Genomic DNA, 11869 nt, shown 5'->3' with positions numbered 1-11869 from the left:
TACAGAAAAACGAGAAACTGAACCTAAATAATCAAAGTGCATTTTGTGTCTTCCATTGTAGTTTACCACAAGATAAGGAATAAAATCGGCAAAATATAGTACAAAAAGTTACATTCCTGTACCTTGAATCTCTGGAAAAAGGTAAAAAAGAGATTCTGCTAGCTAGTAATTGTTGTGCGGGAGGTGGAGGGTTCGAGCCCCGGCCGGATCAACACTCAAGGTCTTAAAATAATTGGGAAGAATTTGCTACCTTTCTATAACATCAAGAAATGGTTTAGATATTCCAGTCTTCTCGGATAGGGATGAATAAATGGAGGTTCCGTCTCCTGCAGGGTTAGGGGTAGGATGTGTAGACGTTAATTTCTCACGCACGAGATTACTGTGTGATGGATGTCCTTCCCTGGGGTGGGATGGGTGGGTTGTTGCCTTGCGTTTCATACATGAGCCTCTGTCTCGGGCAATATGGGTAACCATGCCCCGCGTAAAGACATTAAACTTTGATTACGATATTTTTTTTTTGATATTGTCCAATATGGAGTTTCCAGATGGGATTTTTAAAAATTGTTTATTTCATCTTTACACCTGGAATAACTGTAATATTGACCGCCAATAAACGATGCAGATGCTATACAAGTACTATGAAAACACTCATAGTACTTTTTGTCATGACCCAGTCATCGCTCATATCCAGTGGAATGATTTGAATATATGAACAAAGTTGAAATGATAAATTGGCCACCATTACGATTATAAAAGCTGACGTTTCGAGCGTTAGCCCTTCGTCGGAGCGAAAACCATTTCAACTTTGTTGATATATTCAAATTATTTCGTTACCCCTACCGACGCAGTCCCAAACAGTTTCTTTAGAAACTTTCAGCCTTTATTCATATCCAGTGGAGCCAGGGGAAGATATCTAACTAATCAAAGGACCTCCCATGGTTTATTTGAAGTGTAGACGTTTCAACTTCAAACAAAGATTAACTGATATGAGTGATAAGAATGGGAAATATTTTCATGTGAAGTAGCTTTGAAAATAGGTATAAAAAATGTTACTTTAAAGTGCCACTGAAACGAAATTTTCATATCTGAGATTTTTTCATAATTGAGTGGTTTGAAACACGCTGATTATCGTGGGCCAATTTGTTTTTGCCAGAAAAATGTGAAAAGTTGTCTTTTTTAGTGTTGAAAACCGCATTTTGGCTTCAAAACATGTCCGGGCCCTGGGAACGAATGAAAACGATTCCTGAAATCACTGGTTCTATTTACCTCGCAGGCGTGGATCTTTTCTTTCGCATTGTTTGTATTTATACGGTTCGCCATAATGTCTGGAAACGAGCCCTCGACAGGTGAACCTTCTTCCGAAAGGAGCGAAGACGTTTGCAGCAGTGATGGAGAAGATTACTATGTAGTTAATGGCGATTTTGCGCCGTACCAAGGCGAGCCCTTTGCTTCTAGTGAAGACGGCGATAACAATGGCGGCAGCGAAGAGGAAGAAGACGAAGACGGTATTTTGCCCTCCGCTTTAGAACAACTTTTCGAAGGACAAGTTCCTTCAGACAATTGGTAAGAACTCATAGCTGTGTTTTTTCATTTTTCGATTGAACCTTCAGGCTTAAGTCTAAGCATTTCTGTTTACAAGTGTACGTGTGGAAATTGCAGTGTTACACACTTAGCTGGGGCGCGTGACGTTTGATGCTGTTACGAAATACTCCAGACGAGAGGGAACTTTCATTAATTGGTCTCGATGCGGAATGCATTTTCAATCATCCCGACTTTTCTCCATTAACAAACCGTACTGTTCTTAAAGCAACAAACTGCATATTTATTCCTCGTCCAAACGCCAAGCGGAATTTCGCATCTTTTGTAAGTACACACTTACCATTCTTTGCTCACGCGAGGACAGGGCATTTTCTTGGTGCTGTACACCATCTTTGGTTGGCACAGCATCCTTCTTTAGCCATCGCTTTGTTTGAAGGAAGCTAGAGCCTTCTCCGAGATTTAGATCGAGCCGCTGCTCAAAGTTTGACAATTCAAAATGCACGGTACACAGTACTGATATTTTAGATGGCTGCCACTTTGCCCGATGTCTTCGCACGAAGCGAACCCATTTCTTGCGAGTTACATTGTCACGAGGAAACAAATGCATCGATATGCCCTCTCTTCTGAAGTTATTAGTACAACTCACATTTCCGGGACCACCAGCAACACAGTACTTGCCCAAAAACTATTTTTTTTGACTTCTTAACATTTTCGCCGCACTCCATGCTCACTTCGGGTTTACTCGGAGTTCTGAGATGTATACAACCAGTGACGTCACAACACTGGCCGCGCCAAGATGGCCGCCAATTTTGGGCTCGACTAGCCGAGTTTAAGGGCTAGAAGAAACCTTTCCGCGGTCCGTTGGACAAAAAAAAAAATCCACAGCGCTGGTTAGTAAGGTTCAAACTTTATTATCGTGCAAAAATCTCAGATACAAAAATTTCCTTTCCGTGGCACTTTAAAAATCAATGTAAAGAAGCTGGGATTTTGACTACATTGATATTTTATGAAAAAAAAAATTAGAGATGAGCATCAGTTAGGAGGCTTTCTGAGCAACAGCACTCGATCAGGCCTATAGGCTGTTCGAAGCTCCACTTTTCAAGAATATCACCTGTTTGTTTAAATTAAAAGATGAAAAAAGTTAAAATCACTTGACTAAGGTATTTGACACCCTCAGGAGACAGCTATGAAGAGTCTCCACTTAACCCAATGTTTAAGGTTGGGGTTGCAGAAATCCATTCACCATTTTCCAGTATTTTGATGTTAGGGTTACATTTTAGGGTTAGGGTTACAGTTTAGGGTTAGGGTTACAGTTTTAGGGTTAGATACATATTTCTACGGAGTTTGGACTTTAGCCTATATATTCGTTATTGGACTTTTTACACAGATCGTGGGGGTACTTTTTGGAGTGTTCATTAACAGCACCAAAATTATGCAAGTGCTAGTTCACAATTATTTTACGAGCGCAAGTTGAATGTGAGATGATAAATAATCAACAAAGTGCACAGGCAGAGCTTTTTTGTAAATATCTCACATTTTGACAACGAACGGAAGTAAAAAGATAATTCGTTTCCAAATGGAGTACAGTTCCAAAAGCTTCAGCTCAAGTTCTTTAGCCCTTTTCTAGCAAGAGTGTTTCATCTAGTGCTAACCGCTGGGATTTCCCTTTCCCAGTACACAGACAAAACCCAGACACCTGCTTTCCCCTTTACCCCTTTATGACCCGTCACAGCCCTTCAGTATCTTTTTGACGCATTCAAAATTGACAACACCACAAAGGTTTAATTATGAAATCAACCTGTAAGCTGAGTAAAAAGCTGCTTTACGGAAAATTTATTCAAAACATCTTTTTCTGGTATCGCACATTAGCAAGACTGGTAAAAACCGTTACGATTGGCAAGATTGAATATAAACGTATGGCAAGAGTTAATATAGTTTTCGGAACGATTATGTCGCTAGAATATTGCTACCTTATAAACACCATTGGGTTTCTGTTCGATATTAAGCTTCGGCCCACGGTATGTTAACCACAGACTGACTCTGAAAGTGAAATATCAACTTGGAACAGACTGTAAATGCATGGGAAATTTTTCTTGTAGATACTAAAATAGGATTTGTTATTCATAGCAAGCAAAATAATGCATACGGACTTTTTATCTGCAATCAATGCCCTGCAGAAACTCAAAGAGCAAAAAAACTGGCGTTCACCTCACGGTAATCAAAAATTGAATTTACGGAAAACGCAGCATTTTATTAAAGTTTACCCGTGTTTTCCATACGGAAAATCCGACGTTTTCGCACCGGTGAATCCCACTATTCGTTTTATTATTCGGTAGTTTGCCTTCGCGGTAAATGCTGGTAAACAATTTATTTTCCGGCATTAGCCGCTCGGTTAACGCACGGTAAATGCTGATAAACTATTTATTTTCCGGGATTAACCGCTCGATTAACGCACGGCAAACAGCTTGTTTTCCTGTTGTTCATTGGCATTTTCCGAGTGAACAACAGCATATTCACCGGAATTAACGCCTGAAAAGACGTATTTTCCGGGAAGTTGAATGTGTGTAAAATACAGGAAAAGCAAATGTTTTCCTTTGTTTGCCGTTCGTATAACGCACAGAAACTGTCATATCTTCTTTCGTTCGCAACCATTTTTTCGTCCGGTGAACAAAATGTTCACTTGAGTTTTCCAGTGGAAAGCATGCATTTTGTAACATTTTTCCGCGATGGTGAACTCGAGAAAATTCGTTGAAACGCATTTTCCGGCGTCTTACTATTTATTGCTGTTCGGTAAACCTCGGTAAAATAACATGCACTCTGCCATTTTCAGCCGTGTTGCGTATTCTAACGTTATGTTCGCTGGAGTTAGCCAGTCAAAAGCATGCATTTCCCGATGTTTTGTGCAACGGTGAATTAGTGTGAGGCATACATTTTCTCGCCTTTACCACCGCTTGGTTAATCGCTGTTCGACCCAATTAGTGCAAGTGACCCAACTGCCTGAAAGGAACAAATAAGCTCAATTTCCTGAAATGATCCACACGGCTCCAATAACTGAATTGCCTCAAATGACCCAATCGTGGTCAATATTCTAAATATAAGACAAGATATCCATTTGCGCTTTCATGGAGCAGGATAAAGAGCAGGAGATGATGATCATGATCGACGGACATCTTATATTCATGGCGTTGACCGTCAGCGTTTCTCGGATAAAACACTTGAAAAATGCATTGTTCGGACGCGTAGGAAAGCAGCAGGAGAACGTTCCGGAAAACGAACTATTCATTAGCCTCTCCTTGGAGAAAGAAAACAATGGACGACCGTCGCGTTTTCTTGTCGTTCACTATAAGTAGTTCTGAGTGAAAACGCTTGGAAAATGCAGCGCTGGTGCGCTCACGTAAACTACAGAAAAACATATAAGAAAACAATGTAAGCTGTTCACGAGTGTTTCTACAGAGCAGGCAAACAATAGACGAACAACATTTTTTCATGGCTTAATCACGTTCGTTAGTGATTATGTGAGAAAACACTTGGCAAATGGAGCGTTCTCGCGCTTGGGAAAACTATGAATAAAGGTTCAGGAAAACAAGCTATAAACTGGCGTTTTCGTGGAGCAGGAAAACAATCAACAAACATCATGATTCCGTGGGTGATTCTGCGGTAAAACGCTTGGAAACTGAAATTCAGCTTTCGTGCGTTCGGGAAAACCATAGTAAAACGTTCAGGTTATACACTAGCGTTTTATTGGTGCAGGAAAGGAATCACAAAGTAACATCATGTTTTCATGGCATTCACCGTTAGTTATTCTGTGGGAAGACGCTTGGAAAATGCAGGGTTCGCGCGTACAGGAAAACTATAGAAAAACATTCAGGAAAGCAAGTTATTCATTGGTATTTTTCTGGTGCTGGATAACATAAAATGAACATAGTGCTTTTGTAGAGTTTTTTTGAGAATTTGCCCTCCGTTTCCAGATATCGGAAAACATTAGTATATTGCTGAAGTTTTCAATCATTCACCATTTTGGACCTTGGACTCCTTTATTGTCAAGGCATAGATCTTTACAACCGTAACCAGGTTTGATCTCAAGGGCATGAAGAGCGTGAAAAGGCCAGAATTCCATTTTCAGAATATTATATAGAATACAGAGATAGAAAATGTTGACTCGCACGGATCGACTGGACTTTTCATTAAGAAAGTCGATCTGTGTCACCGGGAGTCGATTACCAAAAGAAGACAATACATACTTAAGCGTTGACTTGGGGTATTCATTGTTGACAAATCACAGAAGTAGACAACACACAAGTAAGCGTTAACTTGAGGTATTCAATGTTGACGAATCGACATGATTTGCACGGATCGACTCGACCCGTCATGATCACTAAGAAAGTCGATCCGTTTCATCTTTTCATAATTTGGGTTAATGATCTTGCATGGTAAAGGGACTAATACAGATTCCATCACACGCTTGAGAGAAACAGAAAGTGTTTAAGAACAAATGTACGAGCATATTTTCCCGCCCGATGGAGGCTGTTGTTTATACATGCATTTTACCGAGCCTTGGAGGGTTCAAAGCTCAGCCATTCAAAAGGAAATTTGGATTTAACAGGTGTAGCAAATAAGATAGATTCTAACTATCTCCTCTCTCCTTCCCACTTTGACTCTTAAATATCTGCGCGGCACACAAAAGTCTATGGAACCGTCACAAAATCTCATGACTTCTATCTGTAAGGCGAGTGCAAACTTAGTCGCGGACAAAACTGTTATAGAATATTATTTGGTCAGTGTCTTGCTTCAGGAAGACGGGTTAGAACTAGTAGGACTGGTACTACTGTTTACAGCTAGGGGCGAGAGTGAAAATAGTAAGGGTGCTGTAAACGATCACATTATTAGCTAAACATTAAATGGCTCTCGAACAGTATCTGGTGTCAAAACATTTTATCGCAAAATTTTAAGTTTTCCTCAGCCAAATAAAAAATACAAAAGAAAAACAAATGAGATCAAACGTTCAACTTAAATCCAGGATAAATCCTCCATCTGCAGACTTGAGACAACCTGATAGAGGAGCTAACACCTGACTTGCTTCAATAGACAGCGATTACCAATCATTTATCATAATTATGTGAGCATTAGCGTTTATTTAGCCGGAAGAAATTCTGCGATGTTTGTCCGTTATTTAATCCGAAAAATGAACATAGAGCGAGGCTCGGGGAAAACTTCGAGGTTCAAGAAACAACTTATGTTCAAGGACAAATATTATATGTTCAATCGTCTTACTTCATTATCAGCAAGACTAGTAAAACTTTCAATGGATGAGTGTCAGAATACAAACAAACTGCAAAGATCACAACAAATATGTTGATGTGAACAATTCCATTAGTAATTATAACATAACCAAAGTAAAGCGCGCGCTCTGATTGGTCAATTTAGCGTCCCCCATTTGCCCATGGGTGTACGCTGCTGACGTGAGCAAATGCAAAGACTATTTTTCCGCGCGCGCTTGTTTTTCCTGGTCGCGTAAGATTTGTTAAATAAAAGGGAACTCTTTAGCTACAATGTATCAATGTTATGTTATAAAACAAATGGTAAACAGCACAGCGTACACTATTGAGTTATGGATGCACTTGGGAGGTTTGCTAAGCACTCAAGAAGCTAGAGTCGCTCTCGGCTATCGCCTCGAGCGACTCTTACGCTTCTTTCGTGCTTAGCAACCTCCCGCGTGCATCCATAACTCAATAGTGTACGCTGTGGTGTTTACCATTTGTTAATTATCATCCACGTATCGAAAACGCTATTGATTGAGTCTCTAATTCATGATAAACCTAGAGCACCTTTCCTAGTATTTTAAACGCAAGTTGACTCTGATTGCTTCACAAACTTAGGTAAAACCTATAATTCTTGGTATATTCTTTGCGTAGGTACTTATACAGCAATCAGATAGCAGAGCTACCACGTGGAGTCTTCAGCTACAACACCAAGTTGATTCAACTGTGAGTAAAAGGCACGCATTGCTTATTCCAAGACACGTTTTTAAATTACTTATTCAGGCTTAATTACAGGTATAAAACATCTCAGCTCGCGTAGTTACAAAATTTTGGTTCCAAATTTTAATTGCCTAGGGGCTCATGAAACATGCAGTGAGGAGTAAAGCTTAAAAACTAATTATTCTTATGTGCTTGAAAAATTGCTGGTTACCGGAAGCCTTAGTAAGTTACCCGGAAGTAAGTTTACATTATTTACCTTACGTAATGAAAACATGATGAGGTCTCTTAAATTGTATTAGAGTTTAAATAGCCTAGTTTTAATAACCCAGAAAATACATTAGATCAAGAATATATCCTCTTCGTAGTTACTTTAATTTCAATCAAATAAAAGGGTTACCACCTGGAGTCTTCGATAACAACACTGAGTTAACTGTATTGTAAGTAATGCATTTATCAGTTCATATTTTACACTTCTGTTCAGAGAGACGCCTTTGGACCCGTAGGGTGAGTGCAAACCTATCCGCGGACAAAACTGTTATGCAATACCATGCAACCAGTGTCTTGCTTATGAAGACGGGTTGGGACTAGTAGCGCGGGTACAACTGATCAGAAGTAGTAGCAAAAATCAAAATAGTCTTGGTGCTGTAAACGATCGCATAAATTGATAAACATGGACTGGCTCTCAAAATGTATCGGGTGTCCAAAACTTTTTATGGAAAATTATAGGAAAAATGGAAATTTTCTCTGTCCAGACAGAAATTGACACAAAGAAATATACATGAATGATAAACTGTTCAACCTAAATCCAGGACATGCCCTCCAACTACAGACTTGAGACAACCATATGCAGGAGCTACTATCTGAAGTCTTCCAAAGCACAGCGACCATCAGTCATACATGATAATTATATATACAATAACTCCCGTAAGGCCCGAAGAATGCTCCGATATTTGTGTGTTTAAAAAAATCAGCAGAGAGCGAGGCTAGAGGGAGACTGCGAGCTTCAAGGAACAACTTATGTTATTAAAAAAAACAAATATCCAGGCATATTCTCAAGTCAAACGGGAATATTGTGTTCATTATCCTTCAAATATTTTTAAAAGTGCAGACAATAAATCATTTAAAACAGGTTATCGTCGAAAAAGCATGTTAATTTTTCTGCCCGTCATTAATCTATGAACTCGCCATGAAACATTTTCTTTTAACCTGCAGATTGAAAATCAAATTTAACAAATGGTGAACACCATAGCGCACACTACTGAGTTTTGGATGCACGCGGGAGGTTGCTAAGCACAAACCTGAGAAGCGTAGGAGTCGCGCAAGGCGATAGCCGAGAGTAATGCTAGCTTCTTGAGTGCCTTGCAAACCACTCAAAAACATTGATTGGCTCTCGAAATATTTTGGGTGTCCAAAGCATTTTACAGAGGATTATCGAAAAATTGAAATATACGTTGTCCGGAATGTTTAACCTAATTCCTGGATATGTCTTCCATACACAGGCTTAAGCAACCTGATAGAGAAGCTATTATAGTAATTATCATTTATCATAGTTATATGAAGAATAGATTTTATTCTGTTTGGCAGAATTGCTCTGATATTTTGTCCATTATCTGAAGCCTGGATATACTTTAGGCTTAAACGGGATTCGAACTCGTGCCTCCCAGCATAGTTAGTAGAGGGGACTATACTAACTGTGCTCCCAGACACTAATTAAGCGCTACTACCAAGTGAGCACCAGAGCCACACGTTGGAAGCGAGGCACAGTTGAGAGGGTTCACCTTTCTAGTGGAGGGGACTCATACAACTTGTAATTAGATAATTGCTAAAAAATTAGCAATTTCCGTAATTAAGCTTCGACGAGATGGCTCTTTTTTATCTGATTTTAATCATCATAATCCCAGTAAGTTTTAAAACAGGTCAGAGGAACACCTTTCGAAAGCTTTTCCCCTAACGGAAGCACTGGAAAAAATCATCACATTAGCCTTCTTACTTTCAGAAACTCAGCCATTCGAAAAGATGGTGTCAGAGTTATAGTTTTCCGAACTCCAGCTCCATCTAGCCTTCAGCTGCTTTAAAGGAATTAAAAATATTCTTAAAATAATGTTTATACTTACTACAATACTCTATTGTCAGTCCCGCACCAGGGGATAACACCTTTCCCCTAATTCCTGCATGGTTTCGCACGTTTCTTTTACAAGGGCCTTCCCCTAACGCAAACAATGTAAGAAATAATCGACTTGGACTTGTCATATTCAAAAACTCAGCCATTCCAAAAGATGATATGGTGCCAGAATTATAGTTCTCCGAACTCCAGCTCCCTCCAGGCTTCAGTTGCTTTAATAAATGACTTAAGTTTTTTTTAACGATGCTTAGACTTATTACACTAGTCAGTTCCTCACCAGTGGATAACTGTCTTCCCATAGTTCCTTGTTTCGCACTTTTCTCGTTCAAAAATAAATAAACATCAACCCTCCCTCCTGGCATAAAACCCGATTATGACGCAACAACATTTCATGACTTGAACCATTCCAGCTAATACAAATCAAGCTTTAAAAAATAATTGCTTTACAATGTCACATGTTCAATACTCTTACTTTATTCAAAAGGATTTACAAGAGATATGTTGCTGTGAGCAATACGTCAATACTTATCGTCCATGTATAGAAAATGCTATTGATTGAATTTCTATCTCATAACTGTGAAACCGAGAGCGCCTTCTCAGTATTTTCAATACAAGTTGACGTTGTTGAGCCGAGAAAAACTCTAGCTTCTTGAGTGCTTATTTAACCAGCCCGAAAAACATGGACTGGCTCTCGAAATATGTCGGGTGTCCAAAACATTTGTACAAAAAATTATCGCAAAATTTGAATTTACGCTAAGCAGAAAAAAATTTCTTATCAATTTCCGAAACAAGCCTTAAAAGAGAGAATTCATTCTTCAATCCGCACAGTTACCAATGCCTGGTTCCAAATTTTAATAAAAATCCCATTCTCTTAGTTATCAATTGCACTACTTTCAGCCCTTATTTCACCCAGTTGAAGGGTAAAAGTATCAATCCAGGAGATTATAACCAATAAACTGTTTATATCCTCTTGATCAAAAGGACATATTTAACTTTATCTTCAAATTACGGTTTCTTTTTTAAATTTTTTATCACAATCCGATTTCAGTCATTATCAATCCCTATAGGTTTTAAAGCAGGTCAGATGAACACCTTACATGGGCCTTTTTCCCCTAACGCAAGCAATGTAAAAAATCATCGAATTGGACTTCTTACATTCCAAACCTCGGCCATTCTAAAAGATGGTGTCAGAATTATAGTTCTCCGAAGTCAAACTCATTCTAGACCTCATTTCCTCTAAAGGACTTAAAATGTTTTTTTTTTGTCGCACCTTCTCAGAATTTTCAACACAAGTTGACTCTTTTTTACTGACAACAATCATTCACTTGACTCTGATGATGACTTCCGCACTGGTTGTCGAAACGTCAGTCACTACCATCGACAACAGTCCTTCTCAGGAGTACACTCACCCGGACGATCACACTATACCTTCACTTGACTCTGATAGCCGTGAGAAACTTTAGATTCTCGAGTGCTTAGCAAACCATCCAAAAACATTGACTGGCTCTCGAAATATGTTAGGTGGCCAAAACATTTTTCGCAAAATTATTGCAAAATTGAAATTCACGTTGGCCGGAAGAAAATGACACAACAAAAATATACGATGGATAAAATGTTTAACCTAAATCCAGGATATGTCCACCATTGATAGACTTTAGCAACCTGAATAGATTTTTGGTCAACTTGAAAAAAATGCTCTGATGTATGTCCATTATCTGAAGCCTGGATATACTTCAGGCTTGAACGGAATTCGAACCCGTGCCTCCCAGATACTAATTAAGCGCTACTATCAAGTGAGCACCAGAGCCACACTTTGGAAGCGAGGTACAGTTGAGAGGGTTCACCTTTCTAGTGGAGAGGACTCATACAACTTGTATGTAATTAGGCAATTGCTAAAAATTTAGCAGTTGCCGTAAATAAGCTTGAAAAGGGAAAATTCTTTCTTGAACCCTCTAAAGTTTGCCTCGTTCCCAACGTGTCATGTGTTCAGAAATATGAAAACAAGTTTGGGGTTATTTTATATTTCGAATGAAGTTTTCTTTTTTTAAACTCAGTCATATCAATTTCTTAGGTCGTTATGGGGAAACCAAATCAAGGAACTACCACCTGGAGTCTTCACTAACAACTCCAAGTTGACTCACCTGTATGTAACACATGTAACGCACATTTACCAAAGCCTGGTTACAAATCTCATAGTTATCAATTCCACTGCTTTCAGCCCTTATTTTCG

At 39.1% G+C, this 11869-nt stretch overlaps 1 pseudogene; it reads left to right on the top strand.

Moving 5' to 3' along the window:
• Positions 1–1321: 1321 nt before the first annotated feature.
• The window catches only part of LOC148737695 (uncharacterized), a 95536-nt pseudogene continuing 84988 nt past the window's right edge, over positions 1322–11869 (top strand).

The sequence above is a fragment of the Stylophora pistillata genome, chromosome 2 (assembly GCF_964205215.1).
Source record: "Stylophora pistillata chromosome 2, jaStyPist1.2, whole genome shotgun sequence".
In the NCBI taxonomy this organism is placed as follows: Eukaryota; Metazoa; Cnidaria; class Anthozoa; order Scleractinia; family Pocilloporidae; genus Stylophora; species Stylophora pistillata.
Note: the sequence above shows the minus strand (reverse complement) of the source record. Positions and strands in the feature narration are given on the sequence as shown.